This window comes from Pavona decussata, unplaced genomic scaffold (assembly GCF_977016875.1).
Source record: "Pavona decussata unplaced genomic scaffold, jaPavDecu1.1 SCAFFOLD_112, whole genome shotgun sequence".
Classification (NCBI taxonomy): Eukaryota; Metazoa; Cnidaria; class Anthozoa; order Scleractinia; family Agariciidae; genus Pavona; species Pavona decussata.
In genome coordinates, this window is record NW_028145526.1 from 16,440 (window position 1) to 31,562 (window position 15,123).

Genomic DNA, 15,123 nt, shown 5'->3' on the forward strand with positions numbered 1-15,123 from the left:
ATAAATGAAATCATTCAGAAATCCAAAATACATTGAGAGATACGAAGATGTCTTCTTCCAATTGGAGACACCATTGAATACTGGTAATCCAGGAAATAATAGGTCACAAAAGAAAGATGGTTATCGTTTTGTTGTTGACAACACAGGAGAAGTGACCCCATTTGATTGGTATAACGCAAGAATATCAGTTGGTTTTAAAGTCCAAACAATGCAGAATGCAAATCTTGCAGATGAAGACCATAATGGTATTGTTAATGGTTCACACAGTCTTATACATGATTTCGATGTAAGATTGAATGGCAAAATGGTATATGATTGTAATGATGCAAATCATTGTGTAAATATCAAGAATCTATTGGAATATAGTCCAGGATATGCTCAATCGACAGCAACAAATGATTTTTTCTATTTGGATACAAGCCGGCACGCTGAAGAACGATCGGCTGAAGACAACTACAATAAAGGATTTGCTGCAAGAAAAGCACTTTTGGGTCTATCAGTGGTTGTCAATACAGAAATACCATTGAATCGATACTCATTCTTTGAAGCATTGATGGATGAGTTATTACCATCAACAAGATTGGAATTAAATTTGCAGATTGAATCTGATGCCAACCTTATTTGGCAAGCTGGGACTGATTGTCGTGTAATAATTACCAGAATGGAGCTTATTGTACCACGAATCACTTTCAATTCAGAGGGGCAATCACTGTATATGAGTCAGTTTTTGAAGCCACATAAATGGGTTTATTTGCGAGAAAATATTGAGAGAAGTAATTCTTCAACACAAAGAAGTGGTCATTTTCAGATAACAAGTGGGATTTCAAAGCCAAGGCATGTATTTGTTTTCATTATCAATGATGCAAATCTTGCTGCACAAACAGTAAATCCATTTTTGTACAATACATTTAGTGTATCAACAGATCCCAGAACATTGCTAAATTGTCATTTATCTGTGGCTAATGGCAATGAATATCCTGATGTACATTACACTCCAGAAGCTGATTTGACTCGAGTTTACAGAGATGTCCTCAAATATGTGCATGCAAATAATGAATACAGTCAGGGGACTTTGTTGAATATCAATAACTTCAAAACACTATTTCCATTCTTGTATTTCGATTTAACAAAACAAAAAATGGATATCAAAGATGGTACCACAAAGCTGACATTCCACTATGAATTATCTGGTACAACTGCAACTGCATATTCAGTTTATGCATTGACATTATACGAGCAAGAAGCTGAACTCATCCAGAAGGATGGCAAACTATTGTTTCGATAAATGGAATAAATTTTTAATGTAACGTTAGTTATATAAAAGATATGACAACTTATCATTCACATGGAGTAACACTATCAATTGGGCAAAAAGATAAACTAGCAAAAGCATTAAAAAACAATTCAGCAATAACAATAAGATTATCAAATTCTGAATTAACTGGTCCGGATCAGCTGATGCTAACCAATACACAAATAAATAGGCTGAAAAAGGCAATGCAAAACAAAACTGGAGCAGATATTAAAATAAGCAAAACACAGATACGAAAAGCTGTACAACAAGGAGGCAGTCTTTGGTCATCATTATTCAAAATTGGCACAAAATTACTACCAATGGCAGCAAAAGCAGTTGGACCATTAGCTACTGGAGCACTTTCTGGGCTTGCAAATGTGGGAGTCAATAAAATATTTGGTGGTTTCCTCATTCCTCAAAATAAAATTGATCAATTAATAAAATACAAAGATTGGCTCACTGAAGCACAAAAGAAGCAAATTGTCAATGCAATACATACTGGTGGACAGATTGTAATTAAACCAACTAAGGCACAATCAGGAGGTTTTTTGGGGACATTATTGGCTTCAATTGGCATTCCAATGGTTTTGAATGCATTGATGGGTAAAGGCTTGCAGGTGGATAGAAGTAGATCCAAAAGATCGGTCCCAGTTTTTGTTCCAAACACAACCAAAAAAGATGGTGGTTTGGTCCTACCAGTTAATTATAGGCCGCCTCCATTTTTCAGTACATGGGATCAATATGGTAAAGGTAAAAAAAAAACCAAAAAAGGAAAAGGTCTGTTGTTAGGCAAAAACAGTCCATTCAAGGGGATTCCATTAATCGGAGACATTCTGTGAAATTCATAAATAAACCACTCAGTAACTTTGAACTCATTGATTGGGTCAAAAAACTCAAAATAAAACACTTCAGAGGCATTTACAGCAGAGATAATCTACCACAAAAGATGAAAAAAGATGAAGTTGGTATCATTAACCTGGATTCACAGATTGGACCAGGTACACATTGGGTTGCGTATCGAAACGGAGACAAATATGTAGAATATTTTGATAGTTTTGGGTTAATTATGCCAAAAGAAATTATGCAATTCATGTCAACAAGTGGCAAACGATTAATGTATTCAGGTGATGAAATCCAAGAAAGAGATTCAGTATTATGTGGCTATTGGTGTTTGTATTATTTATTTGAGAGACAAAAGGGTACAAGTATATTGAAAACAATCCACAATGCACATTTTGACATGAACAATCAAAGTGTCAATCATAATTTTATAATCCAATATTTTAAAAAATTATCTAATTAATTTGTATAATGGTTGATATAAGATATTGTGAAGAGTGTGATGAGTACACAGAATTTTCAGGAAAATTATGTTTATGGTGTACATTGGTAACAGATTCTGAGTCAGAGGATTATGAGACTGACTCTGATGATAATTTATCTAATATAGTGATATAAAATGGTCAAATCATATTGTGTTAAACAAAAGAAAGAAACTGAATGTGTTCAGCCTTCAGGTTACAAGCAAGCCAAAAATGGTCGGCTCATGTTCTTCTGTACATGTGCTGAGTGTGGTATAACTAAAACCAAATTTGTTAAAAAACAGGGAAACTAAATAGCCCCTCCGAAGGGGGGGGCATAATGGATACTTTAGCATCAACTGGTGCTGATATGTTAATTCAACATGCATTACCATGGTTGGGAAAGAAAGCAGTTGAAATGGGTCGATATTATGGGTCTGAAGCACTTAGAAACCCTAAATTGCAGAAAAAAGCTATTGATTATGCTATCTCTAAAGCAACACCTTTTGTTCAAAAGACTGGATCAGAGATGTTTGATAAATTATCAACCAAAGTAAGGCCAAAAAGAAGGTACAAAACTGACCGAAAATACAATTGAATACAATTTTGGAACAACTCGGTACACCAGGTAAGGTTGCGTCGAAGTCAATGGATGTTGTTGGAACATTAATTCCATCAACAAAGGAAGTCTTTGATAGATACAAATCTGGAGACATTGCCAAAAGTGCTTTCAGTACAGATACTGGCATATTGTCGAGTCAATTTTGGTCTGGCAAGGCTGGGAAAAAGACATTAGAAAAATACAAAGATTATCCTTGTGAAAGCATGGTCAAGATTGGAAGCAAATATCACAACACACCGAAATGCTCAATTTATGATGCAATTGGTTGGCACCCACCAAATTGGGATGAGTATGAAAAGGGAATCAAAGGACGACCCAAAAGCGGTGGTTCAATTGATATACACAAAATGATTGGTAAGCTCCCAAAACCCAAAGCTGGGTGGGTATTACCTGGTCATAAATACACTGGTCCATACAATGATTTGGAGAATCAAGTAAAATATAACCCCAAAACAGGGCAAATATTGGAAATATATGATAAACCAACAGGCAAAACAGATGCAATAGCCATGCAACATGATGTTGATTATTCAGTCTGCAAAGATGACAAAAAATGTAAATTAAAAGCTGACAAAAAGATGGTAAAGTCATTGGATGCTGTTCCATATTCCGAACGACAATGGGGACATTGGTTGGCAAGAAATGCAATAAATACAAAACAGAAACTGGGTCTTGGGGTTCCAAAAAACGTCAAAAGCCGTCGGGTAAAGAGGAAAACTGGCAAGAAAAATTAGCTAATGAGCTGCATAAACCCATAAGACGTAACTTTACTCGGCGGCGTGTTATTGTAAATAATATTGATGAAATATGGGCTGCTGACCTTGTTGAAATGCAACAATTCAGTAAATGGAATAAAGGTAATAGGTATCTTCTCACGACTATAGATGTTTTCAGTAAATACGGTTGGATTGTTCCATTAAAAGATAAAAAAGGTGAGACTATAACTAAAGCATTTCAAAGCATATTCAAAGAGGGTCGAAAACCAAAGTATCTGTGGACTGATAAAGGCTCAGAGTTCTACAACAAACATTTCAAAGACTTGCTCAAAAAACATAACATTACACTGTATTCGACTGAAAATGAAGAGAAGTCATCAGTTGTTGAGCGCTGGAATCGAACGATTAAAAATAAAATGTGGAAACGATTCACTGCTCAAGGCAATACAATGTATCTGGATATTTTGCCTAAAATATTGAAGCAGTATAATAACACTAAACACAGTTCAATAAAAATGACACCGACAGAAGCATCTAAGAAAAAGAATGTAGGAACTGTTTACTTCAATCTATTTGGCAATTTGAAGCAATTATCATCTTTGCCAAAATTTAAAGTTGGTGAAAAGGTTAGAATATCAAAGTATAAAAGAAAGCTGTTTGATCGAGGTTATACAGAAAACTGGTCAGAAGAGGTCTTCATTATCGATAAAATACAATACACGAATCCGATCACATATAAACTGAAAGATCTCAATAATGAAGAAATTAAAGGGAGTTTTTATGAACCAGAATTATTGAAAGCTAATCAGGAGATATTCAGAATCGATAAAGTTATCAGGAGAGATTACAAGAAGAAACAAGCTTTGGTAAAGTGGAAAGGATACAATGATACCTTTAATTCTTGGATCCCAATCAAGGATTTAGTCGATTTCCAAAAATAAATAAGCTCATTTCACAGCCTCACGAATATTCGATAGCGAGTCGATCCAATAAAAAATCTATTGTTGTGTGTAAGATAAATGATATTCTTACCTCAAAAAGCGTCTACAAACATCAGAACGATGAAAGTGGAGAAATAAATGTTCAAAAATCCCAAAACAGGAGCCATAAACATGAAAACACAAGCTCTTCGCAAAATGGCAACAAAATGGCCGACATGTGTATTAACAAACTAGTGTCCAGTCCGCTTTGGGTTGTGTCATCGTGAACATGCATGAAAGCGCATGCGTGTTAATCCAAATCAAGCAATATTACGCAATATACAGAAAAATAGCACCACAAGTGTAAAAATTTCAGAACTGAGTGTAATATATAGGTAATCGGGCCATTGTTATATTAGTTCACAAACTCTGGTGAAGCTTTAGGGTGGTGTCAGTTGGCCCCTGACTGAAACCTGTTTAACGGCTTGTGCAGATGGTGAATTACTGAGTAAGGGCCGGGTCGCACTAGCGTAAAATGTTGTTTATTTTGCAAAAAAATCTGTCATCATATAGGGTTTGCTAGTGCGACCTCTAGTAAAAAAATTACAAAAATGAGCGGAATGCACGAAATGTTCAAAGATACCGCCACTTGAAATTGGCGAGCTCTAAACCTCGCCAAAATGTCACAAAACATCAAAAAAGCTTTTAAGACGTCAATCATGACGTAAATAGAAATCAATAGCGCGGTAAAATCAATTTTCTTGCGACTTTAGCGCCATTTTCTCGAGATGGATCCTATGTGGCCATATGCAAACTCTGGTGCTTTCAGTTACCTTCCATTCAATCAGCGAGCTTCCATCGGACAAGCAAATGATGTCAACCGTCCAGGAGTTCATTCGATGAGCCAGCCGACCTTCAGCCCTGCATATTCTGCACTGTATCCGGCGTACAACCCTCGCGGCTCTGGCTCTAGTTCCAACTCCAGCTCCATCGGCGAAACCCCTTCGCTGATCGAAGAAGAGATTCAGATAACAAGCCCTGCTTCAAGCAAGAGGTACGACAGGTGGACTAACGAACAACAGAGCTACTTGGTCCAGCTCTGGGCAGATAAGCAGGACCAGCTCAATAGCAAGGATTCGCGAGTGGCGTGGCGGGACATTGCCGAGCTGATAAACTTGAAGTTTGCCACCGACAAGACAATCGATAAGTGCCAACGAAAAATGAAATATTTAATCGATGCCTACAAAGAGAAGAAAGAGTGGAACAAGAATCAGACGGGTGGAAACCTAAGGAAATCTGTGTTCTACGATGAGATCGATGCTGTTTTGGGGTGCCGTGACATCGTGACTTTGCGCCATGTCTTAGACGCAGGGGCTCATGATTCATCAACGCGATCGTCTTCCTCAGATAGCGAGACAAGCTCAGTGAATGTGATCCCAGAAATAAACCGGGAAAAAGAGACCATTGCTACGCCGAAGACTCGCACAGAACGAAAGAAGGGGCAAGGAAAACGAAAAAGGAAGTTGGAGGATGCCAACGATGAAGAGTACGAAGTGCACCACAAGCGCACTATTGATGACATCAAAAGTCAAGGAGAGCGGGTGGTTTCTTGTATGGAAAAGATGCAGGAAATGCAAATGCAGCAAATGCAGTTTATGAATCAGTTTATGGGGAATTTTCTCCAGGCATTTAAGGACAAGTAATTTGAAATTTACCGCTATTTTTATTATGTATATTACAAGCTTAAGCATGGCGTTGCTTTAATTTGCGTTACGAACTATACATCGTACAGGAAAAGACAATTATACTGACATTAAAAGGAAAATGAAATTTTAAATTGTTTTATTTCGGATAAACTAAGTATATTTTGCGTTTTTTTTCACTAGTAATAACAGATGTTCAACAATAAAATTAATTGCTATTTGTAGCATTGCACTGTTCTGATTATCATTGAGCCAGTAACTTTGTTTCTTCTAAATGTTTACTGTTTGGTAGCCTACGTACAAGTCGGACTTACCGATTAAACTTCTACGATAATAAAAGCCAGGTTTACAAGGAAGAAATATATTCTTTTAAAATCTCCCTTACGTTATCTCCATCGTGCATTGTATTAACATCATCATCCGCGTTATCGTCACCATCATTTCCATCCTCGTCTTCCCATTCATCACCGTTCATTATGCAGAAGTTATGGAGTACTGCACAGGCTACTGCACTCTTGACTGCAAAGTCAATGCTACTGTCTAAACGCTTAGCTAAAATCCTCCATCGGCTCTTCAAAATACCAAAGGCACATTCTACAGACACTCTAGCGGCAGTCAGCTCTTTATTAAATGCAATCTCATCCCGGTCTCTAGTAGCCTCGGGAAATGGTTTCTGCAGCCATGGTACAAGTGGTAAGCGCTATCCCCCACCAGATAAGGCCGAATGACATGATGACCAACCTGTGCAGTGGGGTTTCTCAGAACTTCATCGCCTTCTGCGCGTCTGTACAACGTGCTGTTCCTCAATACTCGTGCATCGTGTAGGCTGCCAGGAAATCCCGCAGCAAAATCAAGGAACACTTTTCTACCGTCCACTACCCCTTGGACTATGAAATCATGTTGATGATATCGACTGAAATAGTCCACGGCACTTTCAAGGGGTGCCTTTATCTGAATATGGGTGCCGTCAATAGCCCCGGCAATATTGGGAAGATCAGAGAGTTCGGCAAATGTTTCAACACAAGCTCTAGTCTCTGCTTCGGTAACTGGAAATTTTATGTACTCATTTCTCACTTCAAACAGCGCTTCAGTAACATCTTGCACTGCTTCAATCACGGTACTTTTCCCTACACCGAAGGTAGCGCCTATCGTTAGGTATGAGTTTCCATGTGCAAGACGGTAAAGCCCGAGGGCAAGTACCTTCTCTGGAGGAATACAGTCACGCAGCGCTGTGTTTTGTCTCAAAAGAAATGGACGCAGCACATTTAGAAGCACATCAAACGTATCCCTCGTCATTCGAAGTTGACTTTTGAAATACATCGCAGGAATTGCTCGGTCCCTGAAATGTATTTCAAACCAAGACACATTTGGTCTTGGCAATCGCCAACGGTATGGATTGGGTCGTCTTCGTCGTCTACGTTGCCGGACTTGGCGCTCGTACTCCAACAGCGCCAGTTGAGTATTCAGGTTATGAAGACTGTAGCTAGCATACATATTAAAAGTACTTGCAATTCTAACCTCCATACATTTTAAAAGAAATATCATTCCAAGGAAAGCGAAAGCTGCCCGTTGTGGTTCCATGTTGTTGTAAACAGCGTGATTATGTGACTCACTTTTGGCGGGAGATGAAATTTTATCTTCTTCTGTTGACACACGGTTGACATAACTAGTTGACTGTGCGACCCAGACTTAACAAAACATTTTTTTACCGGAAACAGAAATTTGAGCGAAATATTATCTCAACAAAACCAATTTTATCCTGTAGTGCGACCCGGCCCTAGTGTGGGATGTCTTCCAGTAGACGGTACCTCCAGGGTGAGCCCGCTCAGGCCCTACTGGTTTACAGCGGGGTGCTCAGAGTTCGTCCCAGGACTCAACCTCGGTCCCAGAGGTAAACTGGGAAGGGACAGCCGCCTTGTCAGCGGCGGGAAAAAGACCTGGCTGGGGCCAGGCAAGTAAACAGCCAACCGAGCACCCCACGTTCAGGGTTTTGTCCATTTTCGTGACAAGTCACACAACGTCACGCGTGACAGTAACGGCATCCAGTCACACAACAACCATAAATTTAAATTATTTATGATTAGTTTTTTCTTTATAACAGGTTAATTATATCCAAATTGATGTTCAAAAATATTGTATTCATCATTCAAATCAGCGATTGATGAGTTGGTTGGATTTAATCGATGATTGTTTGTGAGTTGGGTGTCATTTATGAAAGTGAGGATTTAGGTTTTTGAAAAACCGAGGATAAAAATTTAGGTTTTTGAGAAACCGAGGATTTAGGTTTTTGACGTCTCCGTTGCAGGAGTCATTGTTGAATCAGGTATGAATTCAGTGATATTTTCAAAAGTGTTCCAAAAGCGGTAAATATCTAACTACTAAAAATTTAAAGGTAACGATAGTTTAATTGTACTCTGTTAATGTGCTGTACATTAATATGTATAATTAAGTAAAAATGCTCTAACTTTTTTAAAAATATTATTTTTCCCTTCATCTTACAAAACATGCAAATTCTCCATTCAAGAAGGATGAGACAAGGCAACCGTGGGTTCCCTTGAAGACAAATATTTCTGTTGAGATTTCCAAAGCAATTATGCTGTTGCAAAGTGTGAAATCATGCCTCAAGTACCAATTGTTGGAAAAAAAAAAGATGAGCAGTGCTGTGACCTGCTGTGTTATATGTCATAAGGGAGAACACCAAGTCTTCCCTTGAAGGGTTCAATTGGGACGTTATTATTGAGGAGATAAGGCCCCTGATTTGCTCTAGTTTATTCTACTGCAAGTGTACCTGTTGTACATGAGCATAGATGCCAAGTACCCAGTTTGTGTGACATATGACCAGATGATGTTTGCACAGCCTTGCGCAGAAAGTGACCACTTTCATCATATATCCTTGGTATCAAACACTACATTTGTAATTGGCAAATTTACGAACATATTTATTTTGGCAGTGGATGGATTTTACGCAATTGGTGAAAACAACCCCTCCTATCATTTCTTCATGTAATTATTAAAAAAAGTTGAACACAAAGGACACTAAAATCAATTACCCACCTTAAAAACGTTTCCCTTTTTAATTCATTTAAACAGCAAAAGTATTAATTTTCCACGATAATGATGACGATGATGATGATGATGATGATGATAATGATGATGATGATGACGATGATGATGATGATGACGATGATGATGATGATGATGATGATGATGATGATGATGATGATGATGATGATGATAATAATAATAATTTATTATACTAGTCACTATTGGGATTTGAATTGAATAAACCAAACATGGATTGAAATGCATTTAAAACACGTTTATACAACTTCATTTCATTTCTTGAAATATATTATACCTGGGAGCAACTCTACAGCACTAAAGGCATGCAAGATGTGAGCACTCTCTAGCAGTTTCGCCAAAAGCTAGGCAAAAGGAATTTCTATTCAGAAAGAAAAACTTCAACGCTGCTCTAGAATTCATGACAGATATATTAAATATGCTGATGTTGAAATTGTACTAGCTTGCATTTGAACAGATATGACACTCTTACACTCACTTTAAGAAAAGCGTGCACACAATTCCGTCTATTAAAATTAAAACTTTTTGAGACAAAAAAACAACAAGTTTAAAACAGTAAATATAAGAGGTGATTTAAATTGTCAAATGATAAGTTATACTATGTGTTCATTGAAGCAATATTATTACTAACAAGACGCTGTGGGAGCGTTTACTTGGGCGTCGTTGTATTAAGAGTATCTGAGCATGCACGTTAGTTCAGTCTTTGATGACAGGTGAACGATAAAAGATTCGCTGAGAGTCTAAAGCATCATATTTGCGATAAACGTGATGTAGTTCGACCGAAAATGTCACGCAAACAAAATAAAACATTACTCTTACTAAACCCTTATAATCTGGTGTAAGTAGCTTATTTTATTTAGTTTTAAGTGATGGGGGAATCAGAAATTCTGAGTCCCTTATAATCTGGTGTAAGTAGCTTATTTTGTTCAATTTTAAGTGATGGGGGAATCAGAAATTGTGAGTCCCTTATAATCTGGTGTAAGTAGCTGATTTTGTTCGGTTTTAAGGTTACCGTGTACCTTCAGGGGTGGCTTCAGTTAAACGGATATAGCGCCTCTCAGCTACATCACAGATACCCAAAATCCTATATCAAATTAAAGCTTATAGAACTGGGTATTCAAATATTTCATTGCTTTTCCAAGAAAATAAATTTCCAGGTTTTCCGTAAAGTCGGAACTTGAAGGTCCAGATCGTCGTTCAAGAGTTTCAACTCAATGCGATTTTTATCTTTTGGAAGTTTATTTTTTTTCTCCAGGTCAGGATCCCAAAAGCTTAAAAAACGTGTCGGGGTTTTCCTTAATTCGATTTCGTTCAAAAGGTACAAAACATTTTCAAAACTGCGAGAAAACCATGCGGAGTGAACGCACGGAAATGGCTTTCAAGGAAATGATTGTTAGAATTATCGAATTCCCCGACGGGTTTTTGTTGATTATATATTTTTCTAGCATCTGGCCAAATTTTACTGAAATCACCCAAATCGTTGTTGAGTTGTAACTCTTGAAAGTGTCCGCTCCAAGCGAAAATTAAAGTTTGAGAAAACAGCGCTTGAAAAAAATTCTCGCTATACAAACAAGTACCGCCCCCTAATGCCTTTATGGAAAATTAGCCAATCATTTTGCAAGCTACTTTTTCTTCCGGTCACCTCCTGTGAAAATGTTCTCGCAGTTTTGCACGTACTCGCGTTCCAGAGTCATTTTGTTGGATATCTGCGGTGTTTGTTGTATGCGCACGTCGATTTTGTAATCTGCAGTGATTATGGGAAAACAAAATAGGGACTAAAGCCGACCTCATCAAGCAAAGCTGTTGGGCCGAAGCGGAAGCGGCTGAGGCGGGTAAAATAATCAGCACAAAGCGCTACGGAATTATCGGGGAACTACTGTAACCGTATGTATTGTCTCAGTCAAAACGAAATTCTTGCTACTCCTCACTCGAAAAGCCGGCAAATACGTCTATTCGAGCGAAATATTGTTGAGAATTGCGAAGTTTCGAAATTCCTTGATTGAACGTCCCTAATTGTTAATGCTGCAAATAGGAAACAAGTATCCGTTTGACGCTTGAAAGAAAACGTTTAAACGGAACCGTTTAAAAGAGATGACTCCGTTTAACGCTTTGGAAATTACCGTAATACAGTAAGTCTGTGAAAACGCTACAAGCAAAAGCGGCGGCTTTCCCTTTACTAGTTATCTTATAGCGACGAATATGGTGTAAGTAGCCGATTTTGTACAGTTTTAAGTGATGGGGGATTCGAAATTCTGGGTTCTTTTAGAATACTTTTACGTTCGATTAAACGCTGTCAGGATCAGATTTTATATCTCTAAGAAGAAAGAGGAACAGTGAATAAATTTAGAGATGTTGACGGTACCGTTAAATTCAATATCTTGCTATCCCTCGTTTTGACGGAAAACGTTCTTTGCGACCGATTTGCTATTTTCCTTCGGAGTGAGAACCATTCTGTGCAGATATTTTTGAAGGCGAACTGTCACCTAAATGTGCTGTCAATTAAAATATACGAAATACATATCAGCTTGAAAAACACGTTTATGTAGCAATGGAATCGTTAAAATACTTTTCAGCAGTTTCGTTGAGCGGTTATTCCATGATGGAAATGGATTGCAACTTAAAAAATTGTCCACGGTTTCAAGTTCTTTTTGTGTGTATTAAAAGATAACTGTTCATTTATCTTTGCCTGAATGTAGCGAAGCGTAATGAAACAAAAGATAAATGGTTTCTTGAATTCCCAAGCACAAGTGCATTTGTCGGCAGTGTGTTTTAAGTGCCGGCGTGAGATTATGGGAAAAAAGTGTGATATGTAAACTAGCAAGTATATATTCGCTGAACAGTAAACAAGTTTCATTGTGGATTTTTACAAGCGGACAGTTAAATTTGTTCTTTTTTATTTTTTGGTTGGAATCCTGTAATCCATTTCCTCGTAACGATTTTTAGTTGTGCTTTCCTAATGATTGACAGTCATTATAAGTGGTTTTGTTTATTCAATTTACTTTGGCCGCATCGAACGTATAGAGTTTGTTTAATTTTTTGGTGTCTAAACAGTGTAAACAGTTGTTTTTGTCTTGTGATTAGTTGGTTAGTTCAATAAATGGGCTAAGAATTGTCTGCTTATCCCGCACCGCATTTCTGGTTGTCGGTTTTTTGGGTGCGGGGAATTCAAGAATTAAGGCTGATTATGATTTTTTCCTCCTTCAAGATATTTTCTATTCAACGTTCTAAGAGCAATTTCTCGTCTGAGCGAAGGTACTTTGGCCAATAATTTGCAATCTGTACAGTTTTGACCAAAAAATAACAAAATTCACTTGGCAGTGAAACCACTAGCCTGATTCGTGAATCCACTTGAGTTTTTGAACATTTTATGACGTCAATTTTTGCTCTATGCATTATCCATAGACTTCTACACAACTCATCCCTTCAATTACCTTTATTTAAACTTCCGGTTTGCATACATGACCTGCTATACTGCCGTTCATACGTTAGCTGATAGCTTACTTGCATTCATTACTTATATTGGTTCCCTCCCAACTTGCTGCCTTAATTGAATCACCACGTATTGATGCTGTATCAATCTTTACTGTATCAATCTTTAATCTAAAGCTTATAAAACATTTTCCGTGCTTCCATAGAGTCACAGAAGACGAGTAAAAGTCTCAGAGTGCGAAAACCTGTTGAGAAAACGGGGGCCGTAGGAGTGTTTCCAATACTCTTTAAAGTTCTCCCAAACGTCTACAATTTGTCTCTAATAATGCTATGACAATAAGTACCACATGTTTTCATTTCCTTAGCTTTTAAAATAACCCATGAACAACGAACAATGTCTTAAAAACCCTATAGAAACATGGACTTAACCCTTTCAAAGCGTGCGCTCACAATTTTTGCAACTGATTTTAGCCCTTATCGCGTGACCAACAACCAACCAATGAGAGCGCACGTCGCAGTCAAAGTAACAATAGCCATTACCTTACAAACATTAATTATTGTACTGCAGCCCCAGATAAAAATCAAATTTACCAACCCGTTCGGACAAATTACTTTCTTTCTATTCTATTAACATTTTCCCTTTAGACAATTGTATGCGGTGACAAAAACATCGAATAAGAACAGGCATTATGCCATAAAAAAACAAAGCAAAAATACTGTGGTTCTATTAGCTGTAAATTAGTTCTTAGAAATACTTCAGAAAAGAATTAAAATTGAAGACTACAAACGGAATAGGTGAGTGTCTAGTTAACTTTCCTAACAACCCTGCGTGACATAGAGCCGGTGTTACTGAAAAGAAACTACAGCTTAACAAATAAAACCTGTTAACATCACAAGTATATTTTCACCATTGTCGATTCAATATTGTTACGATTGTTTAAAGCGGATACTGTCACCTTCCATCAGACGAAGAAAGGAGGGTAAAATCGGTGAAGAATAGTTAGAATCTGAAGGTCTTACCTAATCCCTCGTACTTTATATTCCGCATATTGCTCGGCCTTCTGTACCTTCTCACATAAATAAAAAGGGCAAAGCTTAACATTGTTAACAACGGGAGATCAGCTTGACTACAAACAATTTTGAATTTCTTTTTCTTTTTATTTCATTTCATTTTGAATTTCTTTCATACTCAGGTTCTCCTCGCCAAATGCTTTGAGACAGGCTCTTGATATAAGTCTTAAAACACGTGTTTAGGACTGCACTGCCTCTCCTTTATAGAGCTTTTGTGTACAGGCTGCGCTTAGTTACAGCCTGACCAACTTTCCTCAGAAGATCTATTTCACGGAACAAATTCCTTGTGTGGCCTGTTCCTTACTAAACGTTTCAATGTAGTGAAGTCACTGCACCACAGCCTACGATAATTACTACCAATCCTAACAAGGAATTATGTAAACTGGAATAAACAAGTTAAATTTGTAAACTGTAGATGTGTTTAGCCTTGCGAGTCATGAGAACCGAAAGGTATTAAAGCGGGTGAAACAGAACCAAATGAACCAAAACATCCCTGTAAACTAGTGTGACGACTAGCCAATGGTTGACATTAGCTTCAACTTTCTCCGAGGTCTAAGCCAAGGTAAGCAAGAACTCTAAAAACTTAATACCAAAAAACAAAACCCCCAGGGACACATGACGCTGCTGTTTCATCGGCTAAAATTCGTTTTGACTTCCAAGTGTATATATTGATTGCTTTACCCCTAGTTAACTGCATTTTGCATTTCATTGTTAGTTAGTTCTAGCAGTCTGGGAAACTATTATTAGTAAATAGAAAAATATGTACGCGCTGTTAATATTTCATTAATATTAATATTATTATTATTATTATTATTATTATTATTATTATTATTATTATTATTATTATTATTATTATTATTATTATTACGTAGTCTTGAGGTGAGAAAATATTAGTAAACCTGGAGCCGGTTCTTCAAAAGCCGGTTATCGCTAATCCCTTATTAAAAATTAATCGAGGTTTTCAATTTCTTAATTTATTATCAAAA

General features: G+C 37.3%; 1 pseudogene; it reads right to left on the bottom strand.

The window, feature by feature from the left end:
- Window positions 1–6,902: 6,902 nt before the first annotated feature.
- LOC146470649 (uncharacterized) lies at window positions 6,903–8,320 on the bottom strand (annotated as a pseudogene).
- Window positions 8,321–15,123: the final 6,803 nt, after the last annotated feature.